This window comes from Lissotriton vulgaris, chromosome 1_1 (assembly GCF_964263255.1).
Source record: "Lissotriton vulgaris chromosome 1_1, aLisVul1.2, whole genome shotgun sequence".
Lineage (NCBI taxonomy): Eukaryota > Metazoa > Chordata > Amphibia > Caudata > Salamandridae > Lissotriton > Lissotriton vulgaris.
This window is the reverse complement of record NC_141685.1, coordinates 244,691,220-244,714,542: the sequence shown is the minus strand read 5'-3', so window position 1 is coordinate 244,714,542 and position 23,323 is coordinate 244,691,220. Positions and strand designations below refer to the sequence as shown.

Here is a 23,323-nt window from a genome sequence, read left to right as displayed (position 1 = left end):
TTGTAGTTGGGACTTTTCATCAATTCCTTTTGGATCATCTTTGACAGAGTCAGTGTTCCCTTGGATATTGCACTTTAATATCATTACAGAGTTTGCTGCTCAAAATCTGTGAGTAAATGCAGTTTTAACACTCAGCTTGGTGTTCCATTTGGGAACTTTCTGAAAGATCATTGATCTATTTTGGAATTTGGCTCTTCCTTTTACAGCACTAAAGAAAGGGAATGGACTATGAAATAAATTGACAAATTTGTTATACTGTTTGGTGCTCTCTTGAATCGCACTAAAGAAATGGCTTAGAATACTGGGCAGCTATGCAATCAATCTATTTCTCATTACACCTGTGTCCTCAGTCTTACATATATTCCATCTCTTCTCTGTCCATACAAAGTATGTGTTTGTTTGAAGCTTTTCATTTTTGTGCAACTTAGGAACTATTTAATTTCTCCTTGAAAGCTCTGCCTACGTGCAAGATGTACAAACCCTCGTTGCAGTTGCAAGAAGGCTGGTCTGAAGAATCAGGCCAGTTGCAAGCACAAAGTGGCTTTTTTTGATGTATTAAATCGAAGGTACTTGAAAGGGGTGTTTGGGTGTTCCTTCCAAATACCGAATTGTAGTGGTATGTAGAAATGTTTTTCCATCGTAATTTGGCCAAAAAACAATCATACTTCACCACCATCTCGGTGATTGTGGTAACCAATCATCAAATGATAATGTGTCACGTAAAAACCTCTTCCCCTTTAAGAATGTTTCAAAACAATCATTGTATGTAGAGGCATTGGTCCTATGTACCACTGCCTATTCAAATAAAATAGCAATGAAACAAATTAATCCGTTTTTTAAATGATACAGATTTCCTTTAATAAATAATATTAACTACTACTTCTCCTGTTCCTCAGTTTCAAGCCTGTACTTTCCGGCACAACTTAGCATGATCCTCTCACTCTTTCATGATGTACTGATATTATGTCATTCTGATTTTACTGAAAAGCTGGGGATATAGCTCAGTGGTAGAGCATTTGACCGCAGATCAAGAGATTCCCTGGTTCAAATCCGTGTGTCCCCTCAGACTATTTTGATTCTGTTGTTTGTAGTTGGGACTTTTCATCAATTCCTTTCCAAAACAAACATTTTAAGTGCAGGCATTGGTCCTATGTTTCACTGCCTATTCAAATAAAATACCAATCAAACAAATACATATATTTTTTTTAATGATCCATTTTTCCTTTAATAAATAATATTAATAACTACTTCTACAGTTCCACAGTTTCAAGGTTGTACTTTCCGGCACAACTTAGCATGATCCTCTCACTCTTTCATGATGTACTGATATATTGTCATTCTGATCTTGGCTGACAGCTGGGGATATAGCTCAGTGGTAGAGCATTTGACTGCAGATCAAAAGGTCCCTGGTTCAAATCCGGGTGTCCCCTCATACTATTTTGAATCTGTTGTTTGTAGTTGGGAATTTTCATGAATCCCATTTGGATCATCTTTGACAGAGTCAGTGTTCCCTTGGATGTTACACTTTAATACCATTACAGTGTTGCTGATTAAAACTTGTGAGTAACTGCATTTTTTACACTGGGCTTGGTATTCCCTATGGGAAATTTCTGAAACATCATTGATCTATTTTGGAATTCGGCTCTACCTTTCACAGCTCTAAACAAAGGGAATGGACTATGAAACCAATTGACAAATTTGTTATACTGTTTGGTGCTCTCTTGAATCACACTAAAGAAATGGCTTAGAATACTGGGCAGCTATGCAATCAATCTATTTCTCATTACACCTGTGTCCTCAGTCTTACATATATTCCATCTCTTCTCTGTCCATACAAAGTATGTGTTTGTTTGAAGCACTTCATTTTTGTGCAACTTAGGAACTATTTAATTTCTCCTTGAAAGCTCTGCCTACGTGCAAGATGTACAAACCCTCGTTGCAGTTGCAAGAAGGCTGGTCTGAAGAATCAGGCCAGTTGCAAGCACAAAGTGGCTTTTTTTGATGTATTAAATCGAAGGTACTTGAAAGGGGTTTTGGGTGTTCCTTCCAAATACCGAATTGTAGTGGTATGTAGAAATGTTTTTCCTCCGTAATTTGGCCAAAAAACAATCATACTTCACCACTATCTCGGTGATTGTGGTAACCAATCATCAAATGATAATGTGTCACGTAAAAACCTCTTCCCCTTTAGGAATGTTTCAAAACAATCATTGTATGTAGAGGCATTGGTCTTATGTACCACTGCCTATTCAAATAAAATAGCAATGAAACAAATTAATCTGTTTTTTAAATGATCCAGTTTTACTTTAATAAATAATATTAAGGACTACTTCTCCTGTTCCACAGTTTCAAGCCTGTACTTTCCGGCACAACTTAGCATGATCCGCTCACTCTTTCATGATGTACTGATATTATGTCATTCTGATTTTACTGAAAAGCTGGGGATATAGCTCAGTGGTAGAGCATTTGACTGCAGATCAAGAGGTCCCTGGTTCAAATCCGGGTGTCCCCTCAGACTATTTTGATTCTGTTGTTTGTAGTTGGGACTTTTCATCAATTCCTTTTGGATCATCTTTGACAGAGTCAGTGTTCCCTTGGATATTGCACTTTAATATCATTACAGAGTTTGCTGCTCAAAACCTGTGAGTAAATGCAGTTTTAACACTCGGCTTGGTGTTCCATTTGGGAACTTTCTGAAAGATCATTGATCTATTTTGGAATTTGGCTCTTCCTTTTACAGCACTAAAGAAAGGGAATGGACTATGAAATAAATTGACAAATTTGTTATACTGTTTGGTGCTTTCTTGAATCGCACTAAAGAAATGGCTTAGAATACTGTGCAGCGATGCAGTCAGTCTATTTCTCATTTCACCTGTGTCCTCAGTCTTACATATATTCCACCTTTTCCCTGTGCGTCCAAAGTATGTGCTTGTTTGAAGCACTTCATTTTTGTGCAACGTAGGAACTATTTAATTTCTCCTTAAATGCTCTGCCTACGTGCAAGATGTACGAACCATTGTTGCAGTTGCAAGAAGGCTGACCTGAAGAATCAGGCCATTTGCAAGCACAAAGTGGCTTTTTCTAATGTTTTAAATCGAAGGTCCGTGAAAGGGGTGTTTGGGTGTACCTTCCAAATACCGAATTGTAGTGGTATGTAGAAATGTTTTTCCACCGTAATGTGACCCAAAACAATCATACTTCATCACCATCTGAGTGATTGTGGTAACCAAACATGAAACAATAAGGTATCCCGTAAAAACCTCTTCCCCTTTGAGAATGTTTCAAAACAAACATTTTAAGTGCAGGCATTGGTCCTATGTACCACTGCCTATTCAAATAAAATACCAATCAAACAAATACATATTTTTTTTTAATGATCCATTTTTCCTTTAATAAATAATATTAAGAACTACTTCTACAGTTCCACAGTTTCAAGGTTGTACTTTCCGGCACAACTGGAAAGGGGCGACCAATCGGTCCCCCCGAACGTATGGCAGAGTACCACGATCCCCCCGGGAAGCCATCTTGGGCGGGAGGCGAGTCTCGGCTGGTATGCCCGAAGCGGCGTAGCCGGGGCGCGCCTTTTCCCGCCCTAGAGTGGGTTGGCCTAGACACTGACGCGGCTGGCCACGCCCTAAGGGCAGGCAGGGGCGGGTTTTACGCCCGCCCTGAAGACGGATAAAAGGAGGAACGAGACCAGAAAGTATCCTCTTGTTCCTGTGCTCTGAAGCTGCACCCCCTCGCTGCACGTGAGCTCGAGACGGAACGAAGAGCCAATTTTGAGCGTTGTAATCTTTCTCGTTTGTTTTGCAGATACTCTGTAGGAGAATGCCGAAGAAGGCGGGAAAGCGAATGACTACCGAACAGATGCTGCGTGTTCTCATGAAGGAGATGACCGACCTAAAGAGGCGGATGGATAAAAATGAGGAAGGAGGCCCGAAACGTCCTTTGGAGGGTACGGCCCCGGGTGGAAAAGGCAAGAGGCCCAGGAGAGGAACAGCTGGGGGAGTTACCCCGGGTCCCAGTGTTCCGCTCGAAGCACCCACTCCTGTGCCGGAGGAAGGGAATCCGATTCCCGTGGTGGTCACCCCCGTGTCCGGGGAAGATATGCCGCCCGAGCTGGCAGCACAATTAGCAGCGTGGTTGGGTAAAAGTAGCGAGGGCGCCACGGCTGTAGACGCGCAGGTGTTGATGAAGCAACTGCGGGAAACTCGTGAAGCAGCGAGGGTACCCACGCCGGCCGCGGCTGTAGGGAAGCCTCAGGGGACGGTTTTAGTCGCAGAGACAGCGTCCAGTTCAGGTAAGCGGCCATTGCCGATTGCGAGGGAAGAGTCGGCACCCTCTCGAAGGGAGAGGTTGGGTCAGCATGTTCCTTTAGCTATTAAAGAAAAGATATGGGCAGGGGAATATGTAAACATCTTCTCGTTGCTTACTGATCATTATGAGATGGAGCATGTTAAAAGTCAGAAGGATCTCATGCATCCGAGTGTTTGGCGCGCAAAGATGGCCGCCTTTAAGGTTAATGAAAACATTGGCAATTGGGGCAAGGCATGGGGGATTTTCACATCGATCTTGGGTGAACGGAGGCCCGAATTGCTACCCGAATTGCCGAGTTATCAGTCACGGATCATGGGGTACTCGGTATCACACGAGGGTAATCATTGGTTTTGCTATGATAATCTTTTCAGAAAAGCAAAAGAACATGATAAAAACTTAACTTGGGATTGTTATGACTCTGTGTCCTGGTCCAAAATGAAGGAAACTGGTATGTTGAAAGTGCCATTGGTAGGGAGTAATGTGGGCGAATCCTCCCGTCAGAATGCGGGGACGCCCTTTCGATCAGGTACGGGTACCGACAATCACTCGAGGCCTACCGGTAATACAGGTAAAAAGGGGGTGTGTTGGAATTTTAACAGGGGTAAATGTATTAGGCCCCAGGGATCGTGCAAGTTTAAACACGAATGTAGTGGGTGTGGGCAATCATCCCATCCTGAGTCCACGTGCAGAGCCAAAATGGGTGATAACGGGGGTAGAGGAGGCGCCAAACAGGTCTAACATAGTCCGAGGGGCGCCTTTACCTACCCCGATTGATACCTTGGCTATGATTCCCTGGCTCAGTGAATACCCGGATCGTGCTTCTGCTGGGGTGTTGCGGAATGGGTTTTCATATGGTTTCCGCATCCCAGTGGGGGACTTTCAGGGTGTGGAACGATGCAAAAATCAGATATCGGTCTTGCAGCATACGACCGTGGTACAGAAAAAGATCCGGAAGGAGGTTACTCGAGGTCGAGTCGCTGGTCCGTTTAGTGTACCCCCGGTGGCTAACTTTGTTTGTTCGCCTTTAGGAGTGGTCCCCAAGAAGGACCCGGGGGAGTTTCGGCTGATACATAATTTGTCAGCCCCACGTGGTCTTTCCGTAAACGAAGCGATAGACCCAGAAATATGTTCGGTACGGTACGCATCTTTTGATGAGGCCGTGGCCATTTTGAATCGCCTGGGGCCCGGTGCGCTGATGGCAAAATCTGATATCGAGTCAGCGTTCCGGTTGCTCCCGGTACATCCAGACGATCAGCGGCTACTGGGTTTCACGTTTCAGGGACAGTATTACATGGATAGGTGTATGCCGATGGGATGCTCTATTTCTTGTGCCTATTTCGAGAAATTCAGTTGTTTCCTACAATGGGCCTTTACTAGGAAGACGGGTTTTCAACATGTTATGCATTATCTTGATGATTTTTTGTTCCTGGGGGCAGCCGGGGATTCGGAATGTGGGCAAGCTTTGGATGCATTTTGTGTTTTAATGAATCAGTTTGGCGTGCCATTGGCACCAGGTAAGACGGTGGGTCCTTCGACCTGCCTCGAGTTTCTGGGGATCGAGTTAGACTCTAGAGAAGGTTGTTTCCGTTTACCAGGTGATAAAGTGTTAAAATTCAGGGCATCCCTGCAAATGTGTATGAGTGAAACTAAGGTTAAACTGCATCAGCTACAGCAGTTAGTGGGGCAGTTGAATTTTGCCCTAAGAGTTATACCAATGGCCCGCCCCTTTTCCCGTTCGATCGCTCAAGCCATGGTCGGACTGAAGGAGGGCCATCATCGCACAAGGCTCTCGGCCGAGGTCCGCCAGGACATGCGCATTTGGTTGGCATTTCTGGCGGATTTCAATGGTCGAGTCGTCTGGAACAAACCAGCCGTGTCCTCCGAGGAACTGGGGCTATGGACAGATTCGGCAGGGAGTATAGGTTTTGGTGCCATTTTCGGTACTCGATGGTCTGCACAAAAATGGCCAGCATGGTGGCGAGTCAGTGGGCTGACAAGTAACATTGCCTTCCTGGAACTCTTCCCCATTTTGGTGGCCCTGAGAACGTGGCCTGAAGGGTTCAGAGATCACTCTGTGGTATTCTGGTCTGACAATATGACCGTGGTTGAGTGTATCAATAGCCAGGCAGCACGATGCAAATGGATTTTGAGACTGCTCAAGGAAATTGTATTATTATGTATGCAATTGAATGTACTATTCAAAGCGAGACATGTCCCGGGGATAATGAACCAGGCGGCTGATGCCCTTTCTCGTTTTCGTATGCAGGCTTTCTGGGGTTTCCTTCCCACAGCGGACCCGGAGCCTGCACCCTTTCCCGAAGCTCTCTGGTCTCTCGGTGCCCCGAGCTTCGTAACCTCGTGGGAGAGAGTTTAGCACCCAGGACGAGGAAGGCATATGAAGGGGCGTTCCTTTCCTATTTAGCCTTTTTGGGGACTGCTAGAGGGGAGCTTTGGGGACAGGAGGAATGGGTAGTGAATTTTTTGATGTCTTTACATCGGGCAGGGAAATCGGTGGCCACGGCCCAGAGGCATCGGGCTGCCATTTCTTTTGTTGCTAGGGCTCACGGGATACAGGACCCGACAGCGTCTTTCACTGTGCAAAAAGCGCTACGAGGGTGGCAACGCCTTGAGGGTAGCAGAGTAGACGAGAGGCGCCCGATAGGTTTGGATAGGTTGGCCCAGTTATTATCCAGACTCCCTACGACATGTTCATCTCACTTTGAGACAGTGTTATTCCGAGCTGCTTTTACGCTAGCATTTCATGGAGCTATGCGGGTAAGCGAATTAGTGGCAAGGAACAAGCAGGATGTTACGGGAGGGTTGTGCGCAGAGCACGTTCAACTCAGAGGGGAGACGATGACGGTCTCGTTTGTAAGGTCCAAGACCGATCAAAGCGGGATGGGCGACGGCATAATTATACACAGGATTCCCGGGTCGTCCATGTGCCCAGTGAAGTGTTTAGAGGATTACTTGACACAAAGGGTGGCATCATGGGGGGGGACCTTGTTGAGACACGCAGACGCCACCCCACTGACAAGGTTTCAGTTTCAGCGGGTGCTTGCGATGTCAATTACAGCTGCGGGCTTGAACCCGGGCGAGTTTGGGACCCATTCCTTTCGGATAGGGGCTGCTACAGAGGCTACAGCCAGGGGTCTGAATGTGGAACAAGTTAAACGTGTGGGGCGTTGGTCCTCCAACTGTTATAAAAGGTATGTGCGTTTGCACATGTTGTGAAGCTGTAATGATGTACTCACGCTTCTTGTTTTTGTTTGGTTTTCAGTTACGCAAGCCTACGAGGCGGGGCGGACTATGCAGTCGACCCAACACTGGGGGGCCAGCGGTCAGACATCACCGGCTGTTAAAAAGGAGGTGTGGGTCGTGGGCCACTCATACGTGAGGCGTGCCGCGGACGTATTCAAGGCAGGTGACATGGTGCACGTGGCTGGGGAATACGGGTACAGTGTGTCCTTCTACGGAAAGGGCGGTCTCTGTATTGACCAGTTTCAATCTTTTTTCGAGGGTTTGCTAGGGCGGACGAGGTCACCGCCGTCTGTAGTCATAGTACATCTTGGGGGCAATGATTTGGTCACCACTGGTAGACGACTTCTCCTGGAGGCGATGCTTTCCACTGTAAGTTGGTTAGCGAGGAGAGTTCCAGGGTGCACAATTGGGTGGTCCCATATGATCCCACGAAAAGTGTGGCGGGGGGCTTTTTCTGTTTCTGCTTTAAATCACTCTGTGAGGAAAATTAATAACAAAGTAAGTAGGTTGTTCCGTTCCAATGCACTGCATTCTATCGCGCATGGATGTATTAATGATGACAGTATGTACTTGGGGGACGGTGTTCATTTGTCTCGGATGGGGAATGAGTTACTCATAGGAGACTTCATAGCTTGGCTGAAGACGTTAAAACATGACCTTTAGGTAGGAATATGGTGGGGGGTCCGGATAGACGGTCAACTATCCGGACCTGTGGCGGTAAGGTCATGATCGGTGAGCACTAATTGGAAGATCCCTATGAGTGGGCGTCACCCATTACGGATGGGGGCGCTCGGGGGAGGTGGCCATTGGCCCCTCAACGGGGAGGCGGTCCCTTCTAAGGATGGGTCGCCGAAAGGAAAGGGAAGGCGGTCAAGGCCCCTTCATGGGTAGGAGGGGTTACAGCCCCCTCCTGGGGAATTTCCCGGGGCCAGGACGTCTGCGACGGCAGATGTGGTAAGTTGTGTGGGGTTTGGGGGGGGTCTACGCTACCTTCTAGATACCTCACACGAGTCCTCGTACGACCTTTAAGTGGCGTCGAGTTTTATTGGGGCCCCCGTCAAGTCAAGGGAAATTGGTAGTTGCACTTGAGGTATGCCTCCGTGCCGCCCTTCTCAAGTGAGGGGGATATGTCTGGGTTAGGGATCTTGACACCGGTTACGACCTTGCCGTTGGCCCTTAAACGTTAGGATGTACAATTTCAAAAGTTAAGTAAATGTTTGGTAGGATGTTAGTTCGGCTAGGAGAACCTTTGTATTAGAGGATATGTTAAGGTTAGCCAAACATCGCAATGTGGTAATGAAATTGTACATAATATGAAACTGTTGATTTAATGTTTTAATTTTGTTTCATATTTTAATAAATACGGCCCGGGAGGGTCACTCCCTCCCGTCTCCAAAAACTTCAGAACTGTTTCCGGTTTCCCATCCTTGGGGATTGTGTTGAGAGGGGGTGGCGGGTATCTCAGCCATATGGAAAGGGGCGACCAATCGGTCCCCCCGAACGTATGGCAGAGTACCACGATCCCCCCGGGAAGCCATCTTGGGCGGGAGGCGAGTCTCGGCTGGTATGCCCGAAGCGGCGTAGCCGGGGCGCGCCTTTTCCCGCCCTAGAGTGGGTTGGCCTAGACACTGACGCGGCTGGCCACGCCCTAAGGGCAGGCAGGGGCGGGTTTTACGCCCGCCCTGAAGACGGATAAAAGGAGGAACGAGACCAGAAAGTATCCTCTTGTTCCTGTGCTCTGAAGCTGCACCCCCTCGCTGCACGTGAGCTCGAGACGGAACGAAGAGCCAATTTTGACCCACCCACCAGCCCCTGAAGACAGCGAGTGGTTTTGAATAAAGTTTGATGGATAAGTCTGAGTTTCGTTTGCAGGTGGTGGTATTATCGTGAAGACTTTGAGTATGCAATAAAGAATGATCGATTTGTGTTATGTTTTGCAAATAAAGTAATGGTGCTTTAGTGTTCATCAGTAAGCATGCTTTGAATAAAGTTGTTGTTGATACGGTCGGTTATATTTAGTCGTTAGGTATTTAGTTATCATTGTCGTATTTATTTTTGTCGGGCGGTAAGGTCATGATCGGTGAGCACTAATTGGAAGATCCCTATGAGTGGGCGTCACCCATTACGGATGGGGGCGCTCGGGGGAGGTGGCCATTGGCCCCTCAACGGGGAGGCGGTCCCTTCTAAGGATGGGTCGCCGAAAGGAAAGGGAAGGCGGTCAAGGCCCCTTCATGGGTAGGAGGGGTTACAGCCCCCTCCTGGGGAATTTCCCGGGGCCAGGACGTCTGCGACGGCAGATGTGGTAAGTTGTGTGGGGTTTGGGGGGGGTCTACGCTACCTTCTAGATACCTCACACGAGTCCTCGTACGACCTTTAAGTGGCGTCGAGTTTTATTGGGGCCCCCGTCAAGTCAAGGGAAATTGGTAGTTGCACTTGAGGTATGCCTCCGTGCCGCCCTTCTCAAGTGAGGGGGATATGTCTGGGTTAGGGATCTTGACACCGGTTACGACCTTGCCGTTGGCCCTTAAACGTTAGGATGTACAATTTCAAAAGTTAAGTAAATGTTTGGTAGGATGTTAGTTCGGCTAGGAGAACCTTTGTATTAGAGGATATGTTAAGGTTAGCCAAACATCGCAATGTGGTAATGAAATTGTACATAATATGAAACTGTTGATTTAATGTTTTAATTTTGTTTCATATTTTAATAAATACGGCCCGGGAGGGTCACTCCCTCCCGTCTCCAAAAACTTCAGAACTGTTTCCGGTTTCCCATCCTTGGGGATTGTGTTGAGAGGGGGTGGCGGGTATCTCAGCCATATTACATGATCCTCTCACTCTTTCATGATGTACTGATATATTGTCATTCTGATCTTGGCTGACAGCTGGGGATATAGCTCAGTGGTAGAGCATTTGACTGCAGATCAAGAGGTCCCTGGTTCAAATCCGGGTGTCCCCTCATACTATTTTGAATCTGCTGTTTGTAGTTGGGAATTTTCATGAATCCCATTTGGATCATCTTTGACATAGTCAGTGTTCCCTTGGATGTTACACTTTAATAACATTACAGTGTTGCTGATTAAAACTTGTGAGTAACTGCATTTTTTACACTGGGCTTGGTATTCCCTATGGGAAATTTCTGAAACATCATTGATCTATTTTGGAATTCGGCTCTACCTTCCACCGCTCTAAACAAAGGGAATGGACTATGAAACCAATTGACAAATTTGTTATACTGTTTGGTGCTCTCTTGAATCGCACTAAAGAAATGGCTTGGAATACTGGGCAGCTATGCAATCAATCTATTTCTCATTACACCTGTGTCCTCAGTCTTACATATATTCCATCTCTTCTCTGTCCATACAAAGTATGTGTTTGTTAGAAGCACTTCATTTTTGTGCAACTTAGGAACTATTTAATTTCTCCTTGAAAGCTCTGCCTACGTGTAAGATGTACAAACCCTCGTTGCAGTTGCAAGAAGGCTGGTCTGAAGAATCAGGCCAGTTGCAAGCACAAAGTGGCTTTTTTTGATGTATTAAATCGAAGGTACTTGAAAGGGGTGTTTGGGTGTTCCTTCCAAATACCGAATTGTAGTGGTATGTAGAAATATTTTTCCATCGTAATTTGGCCAAAAAACAATCATACTTCACCACCATCTCGGTGATTGTGATAACCAATCATCAAATGATAATGTGTCACGTAAAAACCTCTTCCCCTTTAAGAATGTTTCAAAACAATCATTGTATGTAGAGGCATTGGTCCTATGTACCACTGCCCATTCAAATAAAATAGCAATGAAACAAATTAATCCGTTTTTTAAATGATACAGATTTCCTTTAATAAATAATATTAGCTACTTCTTCTCCTGTTCCACAGTTTCAAGCCTGTACTTTCCGGCACAACTTAGCATGATCCTTTCACTCTTTCATGATGTACTGATATTATGTCATTCTGATTTTACTGAAAAGCTGGGGATATAGCTCAGTGGTAGAGCATTTGACTGCAGATCAAGAGGTCCCTGGTTCAAATCCGGGTGTCCCCTCAGACTATTTTGATTCTGTTGTTTGTAGTTGGGACTTTTCATCAATTCCTTTTGGATCATCTTTGACAGAGTCAGTGTTCCCTTGGATTTTGCACTTTAATAGCATTACATAGTTTGCTGCTCAAAACCTGTGAGTAAATGGAGTTTTAACACTCGGCTTGGTATTCCCTTTGGGAAATATCTGAAAGATCATTGATCTATTTTGGAATTTGGCTCTTCCTTTTACAGCACTAAAGAAAGGGAATGGACTATGAAACAAATTGACAAATTTGTTATACTGTTTGGTGCTCTCTTGAATCGCACTAAAGAAATGGCTTAGAATACTGTGCAGCGATGCAGTCAGTCTATTTCTCATTTCACCTGTGTCCTCAGTCTTACATATATTCCAGCTTTTCCCTGTGCATTAAAAGTATGTGCTTGTTTGAAGCACTTCATTTTTGTGCAACGTAGGAACTATTTAATTTCTCCTTGAAAGCTCTGCCTACGTGCAAGATGTTCAAACCCTCGTTGCAGTTGCAAGAAGGCTGGTCTGAAGAATCAGGCCAGTTGCAAGCACAAAGTGCCTTTTTTTGATGTATTAAATCGAAGGTACTTGAAAGGGGTGTTTGGGTGTTCCTTCCAAATACCGAATTGTAGTGGTATGTAGAAATGTTTTTCCTCCGTAATTTGGCCAAAAAACAATCATACTTTACCACCATCTCGGTGATTGTGGTAACCAATCATCAAATGATAATGTGTCTCGTAAAAACCTCTTCCCCTTTAAGAATGTTTCAAAACAATCATTGTATGTAGAGGCATTGGTCTTATGTACCACTGCCTATTCAAATAAAATAGCAATGAAACAAATTAATCCGTCTTTTAAATGATCCAGTTTTACTTTAATAAATAATATTAACTACTACTTCTCCTGTTCCACAGTTTCAAGCCTGTACTTTCCGGCACAACTTAGCATGATCCTCTCACTCTTTCATGATGTACTGATATTATGTCATTCTGATTTTACTGAAAAGCTGGGGATATAGCTCAGTGGTAGAGCATTTGACTGCAGATCAAGAGGTCCCTGGTTCAAATCCGGGTGTCCCCTCAGACTATTTTGATTCTGTTGTTTGTAGTTGGGACTTTTCATCAATTCCTTTTGGATCATCTTTGACAGAGTCAGTGTTCCCTTGGATTTTGCACTTTAATAGCATTACATAGTTTGCTGCTCAAAACCTGTGAGTAAATGGAGTTTTAACACTCGGCTTGGTATTCCCTTTGGGAAATATCTGAAAGATCATTGATCTATTTTGGAATTTGGCTCTTCCTTTTACAGCACTAAAGAAAGGGAATGGACTATGAAACAAATTGACAAATTTGTTATACTGTTTGGTGCTCTCTTGAATCGCACTAAAGAAATGGCTTAGAATACTGGGCAGCTATGCAATCAATCTATTTCTCATTACACCTGTGTCCTCAGTCTTACATATATTCCATCTCTTCTCTGTCCATACAAAGTATGTGTTTGTTTGAAGCTTTTCATTTTTGTGCAACTTAGGAACTATTTAATTTCTCCTTGAAAGCTCTGCCTACGTGCAAGATGTACAAACCCTCGTTGCAGTTGCAAGAAGGCTGGTCTGAAGAATCAGGCCAGTTGCAAGCACAAAGTGGCTTTTTTTGATGTATTAAATCGAAGGTACTTGAAAGGGGTGTTTGGGTGTTCCTTCCAAATACCGAATTGTAGTGGTATGTAGAAATGTTTTTCCATCGTAATTTGGCCAAAAAACAATCATACTTCACCACCATCTCGGTGATTGTGGTAACCAATCATCAAATGATAATGTGTCACGTAAAAACCTCTTCCCCTTTAAGAATGTTTCAAAACAATCATTGTATGTAGAGGCATTGGTCCTATGTACCACTGCCTATTCAAATAAAATAGCAATGAATCAAATTAATCCGTTTTTTAAATGATACAGATTTCCTTTAATAAATAATATTAACTACTACTTCTCCTGTTCCTCAGCCTGTACTTTCCGGCACAACTTAGCATGATCCTCTCACTCTTTCATGATGTACTGATATTATGTCATTCTGATTTTACTGAAAAGCTGGGGATATAGCTCAGTGGTAGAGCATTTGACCGCAGATCAAGAGATTCCCTGGTTCAAATCCGTGTGTCCCCTCAGACTATTTTGATTCTGTTGTTTGTAGTTGGGACTTTTCATCAATTCCTTTCCAAAACAAACATTTTAAGTGCAGGCATTGGTCCTATGTTTCACTGCCTATTCAAATAAAATACCAATCAAACAAATACATATATTTTTTTTAATGATCCATTTTTCCTTTAATAAATAATATTAATAACTACTTCTACAGTTCCACAGTTTCAAGGTTGTACTTTCCGGCACAACTTAGCATGATCCTCTCACTCTTTCATGATGTACTGATATATTGTCATTCTGATCTTGGCTGACAGCTGGGGATATAGCTCAGTGGTAGAGCATTTGACTGCAGATCAAAAGGTCCCTGGTTCAAATGCGGGTGTCCCCTCCTACTATTTTGAATCTGTTGTTTGTAGTTGGGAATTTTCATGAATCCCATTTGGATCATCTTTGACAGAGTCAGTGTTCCCTTGGATGTTACACTTTAATACCATTACAGTGTTGCTGATTAAAACTTGTGAGTAACTGCATTTTTTACACTGGGCTTGGTATTCCCTATGGGAAATTTCTGAAACATCATTGATCTATTTTGGAATTCGGCTCTACCTTTCACAGCTCTAAACAAAGGGAATGGACTATGAAACCAATTGACAAATTTGTTATACTGTTTGGTGCTCTCTTGAATCACACTAAAGAAATGGCTTAGAATACTGGGCAGCTATGCAATCAATCTATTTCTCATTACACCTGTGTCCTCAGTCTTACATATATTCCATCTCTTCTCTGTCCATACAAAGTATGTGTTTGTTTGAAGCACTTCATTTTTGTGCAACTTAGGAACTATTTAATTTCTCCTTGAAAGCTCTGCCTACGTGCAAGATGTACAAACCCTCGTTGCAGTTGTAAGAAGGCTGGTCTGAAGAATCAGGCCAGTTGCAAGCACAAAGTGGCTTTTTTTGATGTATTAAATCGAAGGTACTTGAAAGGGGTGTTTGGGTGTTCCTTCCAAATACCGAATTGTAGTGGTATGTAGAAATGTTTTTCCTCCGTAATTTGGCCAAAAAACAATCATACTTCACCACTATCTCGGTGATTGTGGTAACCAATCATCAAATGATAATGTGTCACGTAAAAACCTCTTCCCCTTTAGGAATGTTTCAAAACAATCATTGTATGTAGAGGCATTGGTCTTATGTACCACTGCCTATTCAAATAAAATAGCAATGAAACAAATTAATCTGTTTTTTAAATGATCCAGTTTTACTTTAATAAATAATATTAAGGACTACTTCTCCTGTTCCACAGTTTCAAGCCTGTACTTTCCGGCACAACTTAGCATGATCCGCTCACTCTTTCATGATGTACTGATATTATGTCATTCTGATTTTACTGAAAAGCTGGGGATATAGCTCAGTGGTAGAGCATTTGACTGCAGATCAAGAGGTCCCTGGTTCAAATCCGGGTGTCCCCTCAGACTATTTTGATTCTGTTGTTTGTAGTTGGGACTTTTCATCAATTCCTTTTGGATCATCTTTGACAGAGTCAGTGTTCCCTTGGATATTGCACTTTAATATCATTACAGAGTTTGCTGCTCAAAACCTGTGAGTAAATGCAGTTTTAACACTCGGCTTGGTGTTCCATTTGGGAACTTTCTGAAAGATCATTGATCTATTTTGGAATTTGGCTCTTCCTTTTACAGCACAAGAGAAAGGGAATGGACTATGAAATAAATTGACAAATTTGTTATACTGTTTGATGCGTTCTTGAATCGCACTAAAGAAATGGCTTAGAATACTGTGCAGCGATGCAGTCAGTCTATTTCTCATTTCACCTGTGTCCTCAGTCTTACATATATTCCACCTTTTCCCCGTGCGTCCAAAGTATGTGCTTGTTTGAAGCACTTCATTTTTGTGCAACGTAGGAACTATTTAATTTCTCCTTAAATGCTCTGCCTACGTGCAAGATGTACGAACCATTGTTGCAGTTGCAAGAAGGCTGACCTGAAGAATCAGGCCATTTGCAAGCACAAAGTGGCTTTTTCTGATGTTTTAAATCGAAGGTCCGTGAAAGGGGTGTTTGGGTGTACCTTCCAAATACCGAATTGTAGTGGTATGTAGAAATGTTTTTCCACCGTAATGTGACCCAAAACAATCATACTTCATCACCATCTGAGTGATTGTGGTAACCAAACATGAAACAATAAGGTATCCCGTAAAAACCTCTTCCCCTTTGAGAATGTTTCAAAACAAACATTTTAAGTGCAGGCATTGGTCCTATGTACCACTGCCTATTCAAATAAAATACCAATCAAACAAATACATATATTTTTTTTAATGATCCATTTTTCCTTTAATAAATAATATTAAGAACTACTTCTACAGTTCCACAGTTTCAAGGTTGTACTTTCCGGCACAACTTAGCATGATCCTCTCACTCTTTCATGATGTACTGATATATTGTCATTCTGATATTGGATGACAGCTGGGGATATAGCTCAGTGGTAGAGCATTTGACTGCAGATCAAGAGGTCCCTGGTTCAAATCCGGGTGTCCCCTCATACTATTTTGAATCTGCTGTTTGTAGTTGGGAATTTTCATGAATCCCATTTGGATCATCTTTGACATAGTCAGTGTTCCCTTGGATGTTACACTTTAATAACATTACAGTGTTGCTGATTAAAACTTGTGAGTAACTGCATTTTTTATACTGGGCTTGGTATTCCCTATGGGAAATTTCTGAAACATCATTGATCTATTTTGGAATTCGGCTCTACCTTTCACCGCTCTAAACAAAGGGAATGGACTATGAAACCAATTGACAAATTTGTTATACTGTTTGGTGCTCTCTTGAATCGCACTAAAGAAATGGCTTAGAATACTGGGCAGCTATGCAATCAATCTATTTCTCATTACACCTGTGTCCTCAGTCTTACATATATTCCATCTCTTCTCTGTCCATACAAAGTATGTGTTTGTTTGAAGCACTTCATTTTTGTGCAACTTAGGAACTATTTAATTTCTCCTTGAAAGCTCTGCCTACGTGCAAGATGTACAAACCCTCGTTGCAGTTGCAAGAAGGCTGGTCTGAAGAATCAGGCCAGTTGCAAGCACAAAGTGGCTTTTTTTGATGTATTAAATCGAAGGTACTTGAAAGGGGTGTTTGGGTGTTCCTTCCAAATACCAAATTGTAGTGGTATGTAGAAATATTTTTCCATCGTAATTTGGCCAAAAAACAATCATACTTCACCACCATCTCGGTGATTGTGATAACCAATCATCAAATGATAATGTGTCACGTAAAAACCTCTTCCCCTTTAAGAATGTTTCAAAACAATCATTGTATGTAGAGGCATTGGTCCTATGTACCACTGCCCATTCAAATAAAATAGCAATGAAACAAATTAATCCGTTTTTTAAATGATACAGATTTCCTTTAATAAATAATATTAGCTACTTCTTCTCCTGTTCCACAGTTTCAAGCCTGTACTTTCCGGCACAACTTAGCATGATCCTCTCACTCTTTCATGATGTACTGATATTATGTCATTCTGATTTTACTGAAAAGCTGGGAATATAGCTCAGTGGTAGAGCATTTGACTGCAGATCAAGAGGTCCCTGGTTCAAATCCGGGTGTCCCCCCAGACTATTTTGATTCTGTTGTTTGTAGTTGGGACTTTTCATCAATTCCTTTTGGATCATCTTTGACAGAGTCAGTGTTCCCTTGGATTTTGCACTTTAATAGCATTACATAGTTTGCTGCTCAAAACCTGTGAGTAAATGGAGTTTTAACACTCGGCTTGGTATTCCCTTTGGGAAATATCTGAAAGATCATTAATCTATTTTGGAATTTGGCTCTTCCTTTTACAGCACTAAAGAAAGGGAATGGACTATGAAACAAATTGACAAATTTGTTATACTGTTTGGTGCTCTCTTGAATCGCACTAAAGAAATGGCTTAGAATACTGTGCAGCGATGCAGTCAGTCTATTTCTCATTTCACCTGTGTCCTCAGTCTTACATATATTCCAGCTTTTCCCTGTGCATTAAAAGTATGTGCTTGTTTGAAGCACTTCATTTTTGTGCAACGTAGGAACTATTTAATTTCTCCTTGAAAGCTCTGCCTACGTGCAAGATGTTCAAACCCTCGTTGCAGTTGCAAGAAGGCTGGTCTGAAGAATCAGGCCAGTTGCAAGCACAAAGTGCCTTTTTTTGATGTATTAAATCGAAGGTACTTGAAAGGGGTGTTTGGGTGTTCCTTCCAAATACCGAATTGTAGTGGTATGTAGAAATGTTTTTCCTCCGTAATTTGGCCAAAAAACAATCATACTTTACCACCATCTCGGTGATTGTGGTAACCAATCATCAAATGATAATGTGTCTCGTAAAAACCTCTTCCCCTTTAAGAATGTTTCAAAACAATCATTGTATGTAGAGGCATTGGTCTTATGTACCACTGCCTATTCAAATAAAATAGCAATGAAACAAATTAATCCGTCTTTTAAATGATCCAGTTTTACTTTAATAAATAATATTAACTACTACTTCTCCTGTTCCACAGTTTCAAGCCTGAACTTTCCGGCACAACTTAGCATGATCCTCTCACTCTTTCATGATGTACTGATATTATGTCATTCTGATTTTACTGAAAAGCTGGGGATATAGCTCAGTGGTAGAGCATTTGACTGCAGATCAAGAGGTCCCTGGTTCAAATCCGGGTGTCCCCTCAGACTATTTTGATTCTGTTGTTTGTAGTTGGGACTTTTCATCAATTCCTTTTGGATCATCTTTGACAGAGTCAGAGTTCCCTTGGATTTTGCACTTTAATAGCATTACATAGTTTGCTGCTCAAAACCTGTGAGTAAATGGAGTTTTAACACTCGGCTTGGTATTCCCTTTGGGAAATTTCTGAAAGATCATTGATCTATTTTGGAATTTGGCTCTTCCTTTTACAGCACTAAAGAAAGGGAATGGACTATGAAACAAATTGACAAATTTGTTATACTGTTTGGTGCTCTCTTGAATCGCACTAAAGAAATGGCTTAGAATACTGTGCAGCGATGCAGTCAGTCTATTTCTCATTTCACCTATGTCCTCAGTCTTACATATATTCCACCTTTTCCCTGTGCATTAAAAGTATGTGCTTGTTTCAAGCACTTCATTTTTGTGCAACGTAGGAACTATTTAATTTCTCCTTGAAAGCTCTGCCTACGTGCAAGATGTTCAAACCCTTGTTGCAGTTGCAACAAGGCTGGTCTGAAGAATCAGGCCAGTTGCAAGCACAAAGTGGCTTTTTTTGATGTATTAAATCGAAGGTACTTGAAAGGGGTGTTTGGGTGTTCCTTCCAAATACCGAATTGTAGTGGTATGTAGAAATGTTTTTCCTCCATAATTTGGCCAAAAAACAATCATACTTCACCACCATCTCGGTGATTGTGGTAACCAATCATCAAATGATAATGTGTCACGTAAAAACCTCTTCCCCTTTAAGAATGTTTCAAAACAATCATTGTATGTAGAGGCATTGGTCTTATGTACCACTGCCTATTCAAATAAAATAGCAATGAAACAAATTAATCTGTTTTTTAAATGAGCCAGTTTTACTTTAATAAATAATATTAAGGACTACTTCTCCTGTTCCACAGTTTCAAGCCTGTACTTTCCGGCACAATTTAGCATGATCCTCTCACTCTTTCATGATGTACTGATATTATGTCATTCAGATTTTACTGAAAAGCTGGGGATGTAGCTCAGTGGTAGAGCATTTGACTGCAGATCAAGAGGTCCCTGGTTCAAATCCGTGTGTCCCCTCAGACTATTTTGATTCTGTTGTTTGTAGTTGGGACTTTTCATCAATTCCTTTTGGATCATCTTTGACAGAGTCAGTGTTCTCTTAGATATTGCACTTTAAAAGCATTACATAGTTTGCTGCTCAAAATCTGTGAGTAAATGGAGTTTTAACACTCGGCTTGGTATTCCCTTTGGGAAATTTCTGAAAGATCATTGATCTATTTTGGAATTTGGCTCTTCCTTTTACAGCACTAAAGAAAAGGAATGGACTATGAAACAAATTGACAAATTTGTTATACTGTTTGGTGCTCTCTTGAATCGCACTAAAGAAATGGCTTAGAATACTGTGCAGCGATGCAGTCAGTCTATTTCTCATTTCACCTGTGTCCTCAGTTTTACATATATTCCAGCTTTTCCCTGTGCATTAAAAGTATGTGCTTGTTTGAAGCACTTCATTTTTGTGCAACGTAGGAACTATTTAATTTCTCCTTGAAAGCTCTGCCTACGTGCAAGATGTTCAAACCCTCGTTGCAGTTGCAAGAAGGCTGGTCTGAAGAATCAAGCCAGTTGCAAGCACAAAGTGGCTTTTTTGATGTATTAAATCGAAGGTACTTGAAAGGGGTGTTTGGGTGTTCCTTCCAAATACCGAATTGTAGTGGTATGTAGAAATGTTTTTCCTCCGTAATTTGGCCAAAAAACAATCATACTTCACCACCATCTCGGTGATTGTGGTAACCAATCATCAAATGATAATGTGTCACGTAAAAACCTCTTCCCCTTTAAGAATGTTTCAAAACAATCATTGTATGTAGAGGCATTGGTCTTATGTACCACTGCCTATTCAAATAAAATAGCAATGAAACAAATTAATCCGTCTTTTAAATGATCCAGTTTTACTTTAATAAATAATATTAACTACTACTTCTCCTGTTCCACAGTTTCAAGCCTGTACTTTCCGGCACAACTTAGCATGATCCTCTCACTCTTTCATGATGTACTGATATTATGTCATTCTGATTTTACTGAAAAGCTGGGGATATAGCTCAGTGGTAGAGCATTTGACTGCAGATCAAGAGGTCCCTGGTTCAAATCCGGGTGTCCCCTCAGACTATTTTGATTCTGTTGTTTGTAGTTGGGACTTTTCATCAATTCCTTTTGGATCATCTTTGACAGAGTCAGTGTTCCCTTGGATTTTGCACTTTAATAGCATTACATAGTTTGCTGCTCAAAACCTGTGAGTAAATGGAGTTTTAACACTCGGCTTGGTATTCCCTTTGGGAAATATCTGAAAGATCATTGATCTATTTTGGAATTTGGCTCTTCCTTTTACAGCACTAAAGAAAGGGAATGGACTATGAAACAAATTGACAAATTTGTTATACTGTTTGGTGCTCTCTTGAATCGCACTAAAGAAATGGCTTAGAATACTGGGCAGCTATGCAATCAATCTATTTCTCATTACACCTGTGTCCTCAGTCTTACATATATTCCATCTCTTCTCTGTCCATACAAAGTATGTGTTTGTTTGAAGCTTTTCATTTTTGTGCAACTTAGGAACTATTTAATTTCTCCTTGAAAGCTCTGCCTACGTGCAAGATGTACAAACCCTCGTTGCAGTTGCAAGAAGGCTGGTCTGAAGAATCAGGCCAGTTGCAAGCACAAAGTGGCTTTTTTTGATGTATTAAATCGAAGGTACTTGAAAGGGGTGTTTGGGTGTTCCTTCCAAATACCGAATTGTAGTGGTATGTAGAAATGTTTTTCCATCGTAATTTGGCCAAAAAACAATCATACTTCACCACCATCTCGGTGATTGTGGTAACCAATCATCAAATGATAATGTGTCACGTAAAAACCTCTTCCCCTTTAAGAATGTTTCAAAACAATCATTGTATGTAGAGGCATTGGTCCTATGTACCACTGCCTATTCAAATAAAATAGCAATGAATCAAATTAATCCGTTTTTTAAATGATACAGATTTCCTTTAATAAATAATATTAACTACTACTTCTCCTGTTCCTCAGCCTGTACTTTCCGGCACAACTTAGCATGATCCTCTCACTCTTTCATGATGTACTGATATTATGTCATTCTGATTTTACTGAAAAGCTGGGGATATAGCTCAGTGGTAGAGCATTTGACCGCAGATCAAGAGATTCCCTGGTTCAAATCCGTGTGTCCCCTCAGACTATTTTGATTCTGTTGTTTGTAGTTGGGACTTTTCATCAATTCCTTTCCAAAACAAACATTTTAAGTGCAGGCATTGGTCCTATGTTTCACTGCCTATTCAAATAAAATACCAATCAAACAAATACATATATTTTTTTTAATGATCCATTTTTCCTTTAATAAATAATATTAATAACTACTTCTACAGTTCCACAGTTTCAAGGTTGTACTTTCCGGCACAACTTAGCATGATCCTCTCACTCTTTCATGATGTACTGATATATTGTCATTCTGATCTTGGCTGACAGCTGGGGATATAGCTCAGTGGTAGAGCATTTGACTGCAGATCAAAAGGTCCCTGGTTCAAATCCGGGTGTCCCCTCCTACTATTTTGAATCTGTTGTTTGTAGTTGGGAATTTTCATGAATCCCATTTGGATCATCTTTGACAGAGTCAGTGTTCCCTTGGATGTTACACTTTAATACCATTACAGTGTTGCTGATTAAAACTTGTGAGTAACTGCATTTTTTACACTGGGCTTGGTATTCCCTATGGGAAATTTCTGAAACATCATTGATCTATTTTGGAATTCGGCTCTACCTTTCACAGCTCTAAACAAAGGGAATGGACTATGAAACCAATTGACAAATTTGTTATACTGTTTGGTGCTCTCTTGAATCACACTAAAGAAATGGCTTAGAATACTGGGCAGCTATGCAATCAATCTATTTCTCATTACACCTGTGTCCTCAGTCTTACATATATTCCATCTCTTCTCTGTCCATACAAAGTATGTGTTTGTTTGAAGCACTTCATTTTTGTGCAACTTAGGAACTATTTAATTTCTCCTTGAAAGCTCTGCCTACGTGCAAGATGTACAAACCCTCGTTGCAGTTGTAAGAAGGCTGGTCTGAAGAATCAGGCCAGTTGCAAGCACAAAGTGGCTTTTTTTGATGTATTAAATCGAAGGTACTTGAAAGGGGTGTTTGGGTGTTCCTTCCAAATACCGAATTGTAGTGGTATGTAGAAATGTTTTTCCTCCGTAATTTGGCCAAAAAACAATCATACTTCACCACTATCTCGGTGATTGTGGTAACCAATCATCAAATGATAATGTGTCACGTAAAAACCTCTTCCCCTTTAGGAATGTTTCAAAACAATCATTGTATGTAGAGGCATTGGTCTTATGTACCACTGCCTATTCAAATAAAATAGCAATGAAACAAATTAATCTGTTTTTTAAATGATCCAGTTTTACTTTAATAAATAATATTAAGGACTACTTCTCCTGTTCCACAGTTTCAAGCCTGTACTTTCCGGCACAACTTAGCATGATCCGCTCACTCTTTCATGATGTACTGATATTATGTCATTCTGATTTTACTGAAAAGCTGGGGATATAGCTCAGTGGTAGAGCATTTGACTGCAGATCAAGAGGTCCCTGGTTCAAATCCGGGTGTCCCCTCAGACTATTTTGATTCTGTTGTTTGTAGTTGGGACTTTTCATCAATTCCTTTTGGATCATCTTTGACAGAGTCAGTGTTCCCTTGGATATTGCACTTTAATATCATTACAGAGTTTGCTGCTCAAAACCTGTGAGTAAATGCAGTTTT

At 41.8% G+C, this 23,323-nt stretch overlaps 17 non-coding genes across 17 annotated transcripts; all 17 read left to right on the top strand.

Annotated features, from left to right (window-relative positions):
• Nucleotides 1-990: 990 nt before the first annotated feature.
• On the top strand, nt 991-1,063 carry TRNAC-GCA (transfer RNA cysteine (anticodon GCA)). The gene has a single exon. It is a non-coding gene; the product is annotated as a tRNA-Cys (tRNA).
• A 295-nt stretch (nt 1,064-1,358) lies between these two features.
• TRNAC-GCA (transfer RNA cysteine (anticodon GCA)) lies at nt 1,359-1,430 on the top strand. Its single transcript has one exon. It is a non-coding gene; the product is annotated as a tRNA-Cys (tRNA).
• A 1,010-nt stretch (nt 1,431-2,440) lies between these two features.
• TRNAC-GCA (transfer RNA cysteine (anticodon GCA)) lies at nt 2,441-2,512 on the top strand. Its single transcript has one exon. It is a non-coding gene; the product is annotated as a tRNA-Cys (tRNA).
• Nucleotides 2,513-10,462: 7,950 nt separating this feature from the next.
• On the top strand, nt 10,463-10,534 carry TRNAC-GCA (transfer RNA cysteine (anticodon GCA)). Its single transcript has one exon. It is a non-coding gene; the product is annotated as a tRNA-Cys (tRNA).
• A 1,011-nt stretch (nt 10,535-11,545) lies between these two features.
• On the top strand, nt 11,546-11,617 carry TRNAC-GCA (transfer RNA cysteine (anticodon GCA)). The gene has a single exon. It is a non-coding gene; the product is annotated as a tRNA-Cys (tRNA).
• Nucleotides 11,618-12,629: 1,012 nt separating this feature from the next.
• Nucleotides 12,630-12,701, top strand: TRNAC-GCA (transfer RNA cysteine (anticodon GCA)). The gene has a single exon. It is a non-coding gene; the product is annotated as a tRNA-Cys (tRNA).
• A 1,005-nt stretch (nt 12,702-13,706) lies between these two features.
• TRNAC-GCA (transfer RNA cysteine (anticodon GCA)) lies at nt 13,707-13,779 on the top strand. Its single transcript has one exon. It is a non-coding gene; the product is annotated as a tRNA-Cys (tRNA).
• A 295-nt stretch (nt 13,780-14,074) lies between these two features.
• Nucleotides 14,075-14,146, top strand: TRNAC-GCA (transfer RNA cysteine (anticodon GCA)). The gene has a single exon. It is a non-coding gene; the product is annotated as a tRNA-Cys (tRNA).
• A 1,011-nt stretch (nt 14,147-15,157) lies between these two features.
• On the top strand, nt 15,158-15,229 carry TRNAC-GCA (transfer RNA cysteine (anticodon GCA)). Its single transcript has one exon. It is a non-coding gene; the product is annotated as a tRNA-Cys (tRNA).
• Nucleotides 15,230-16,241: 1,012 nt separating this feature from the next.
• On the top strand, nt 16,242-16,313 carry TRNAC-GCA (transfer RNA cysteine (anticodon GCA)). The gene has a single exon. It is a non-coding gene; the product is annotated as a tRNA-Cys (tRNA).
• Nucleotides 16,314-17,324: 1,011 nt separating this feature from the next.
• On the top strand, nt 17,325-17,396 carry TRNAC-GCA (transfer RNA cysteine (anticodon GCA)). The gene has a single exon. It is a non-coding gene; the product is annotated as a tRNA-Cys (tRNA).
• Nucleotides 17,397-18,408: 1,012 nt separating this feature from the next.
• Nucleotides 18,409-18,480, top strand: TRNAC-GCA (transfer RNA cysteine (anticodon GCA)). Its single transcript has one exon. It is a non-coding gene; the product is annotated as a tRNA-Cys (tRNA).
• Nucleotides 18,481-19,492: 1,012 nt separating this feature from the next.
• Nucleotides 19,493-19,564, top strand: TRNAC-GCA (transfer RNA cysteine (anticodon GCA)). Its single transcript has one exon. It is a non-coding gene; the product is annotated as a tRNA-Cys (tRNA).
• Nucleotides 19,565-20,575: 1,011 nt separating this feature from the next.
• On the top strand, nt 20,576-20,647 carry TRNAC-GCA (transfer RNA cysteine (anticodon GCA)). The gene has a single exon. It is a non-coding gene; the product is annotated as a tRNA-Cys (tRNA).
• A 1,005-nt stretch (nt 20,648-21,652) lies between these two features.
• TRNAC-GCA (transfer RNA cysteine (anticodon GCA)) lies at nt 21,653-21,725 on the top strand. The gene has a single exon. It is a non-coding gene; the product is annotated as a tRNA-Cys (tRNA).
• Nucleotides 21,726-22,020: 295 nt separating this feature from the next.
• Nucleotides 22,021-22,092, top strand: TRNAC-GCA (transfer RNA cysteine (anticodon GCA)). The gene has a single exon. It is a non-coding gene; the product is annotated as a tRNA-Cys (tRNA).
• A 1,011-nt stretch (nt 22,093-23,103) lies between these two features.
• TRNAC-GCA (transfer RNA cysteine (anticodon GCA)) lies at nt 23,104-23,175 on the top strand. The gene has a single exon. It is a non-coding gene; the product is annotated as a tRNA-Cys (tRNA).
• The last annotated feature ends 148 nt before the right edge of the window (nt 23,176-23,323 follow it).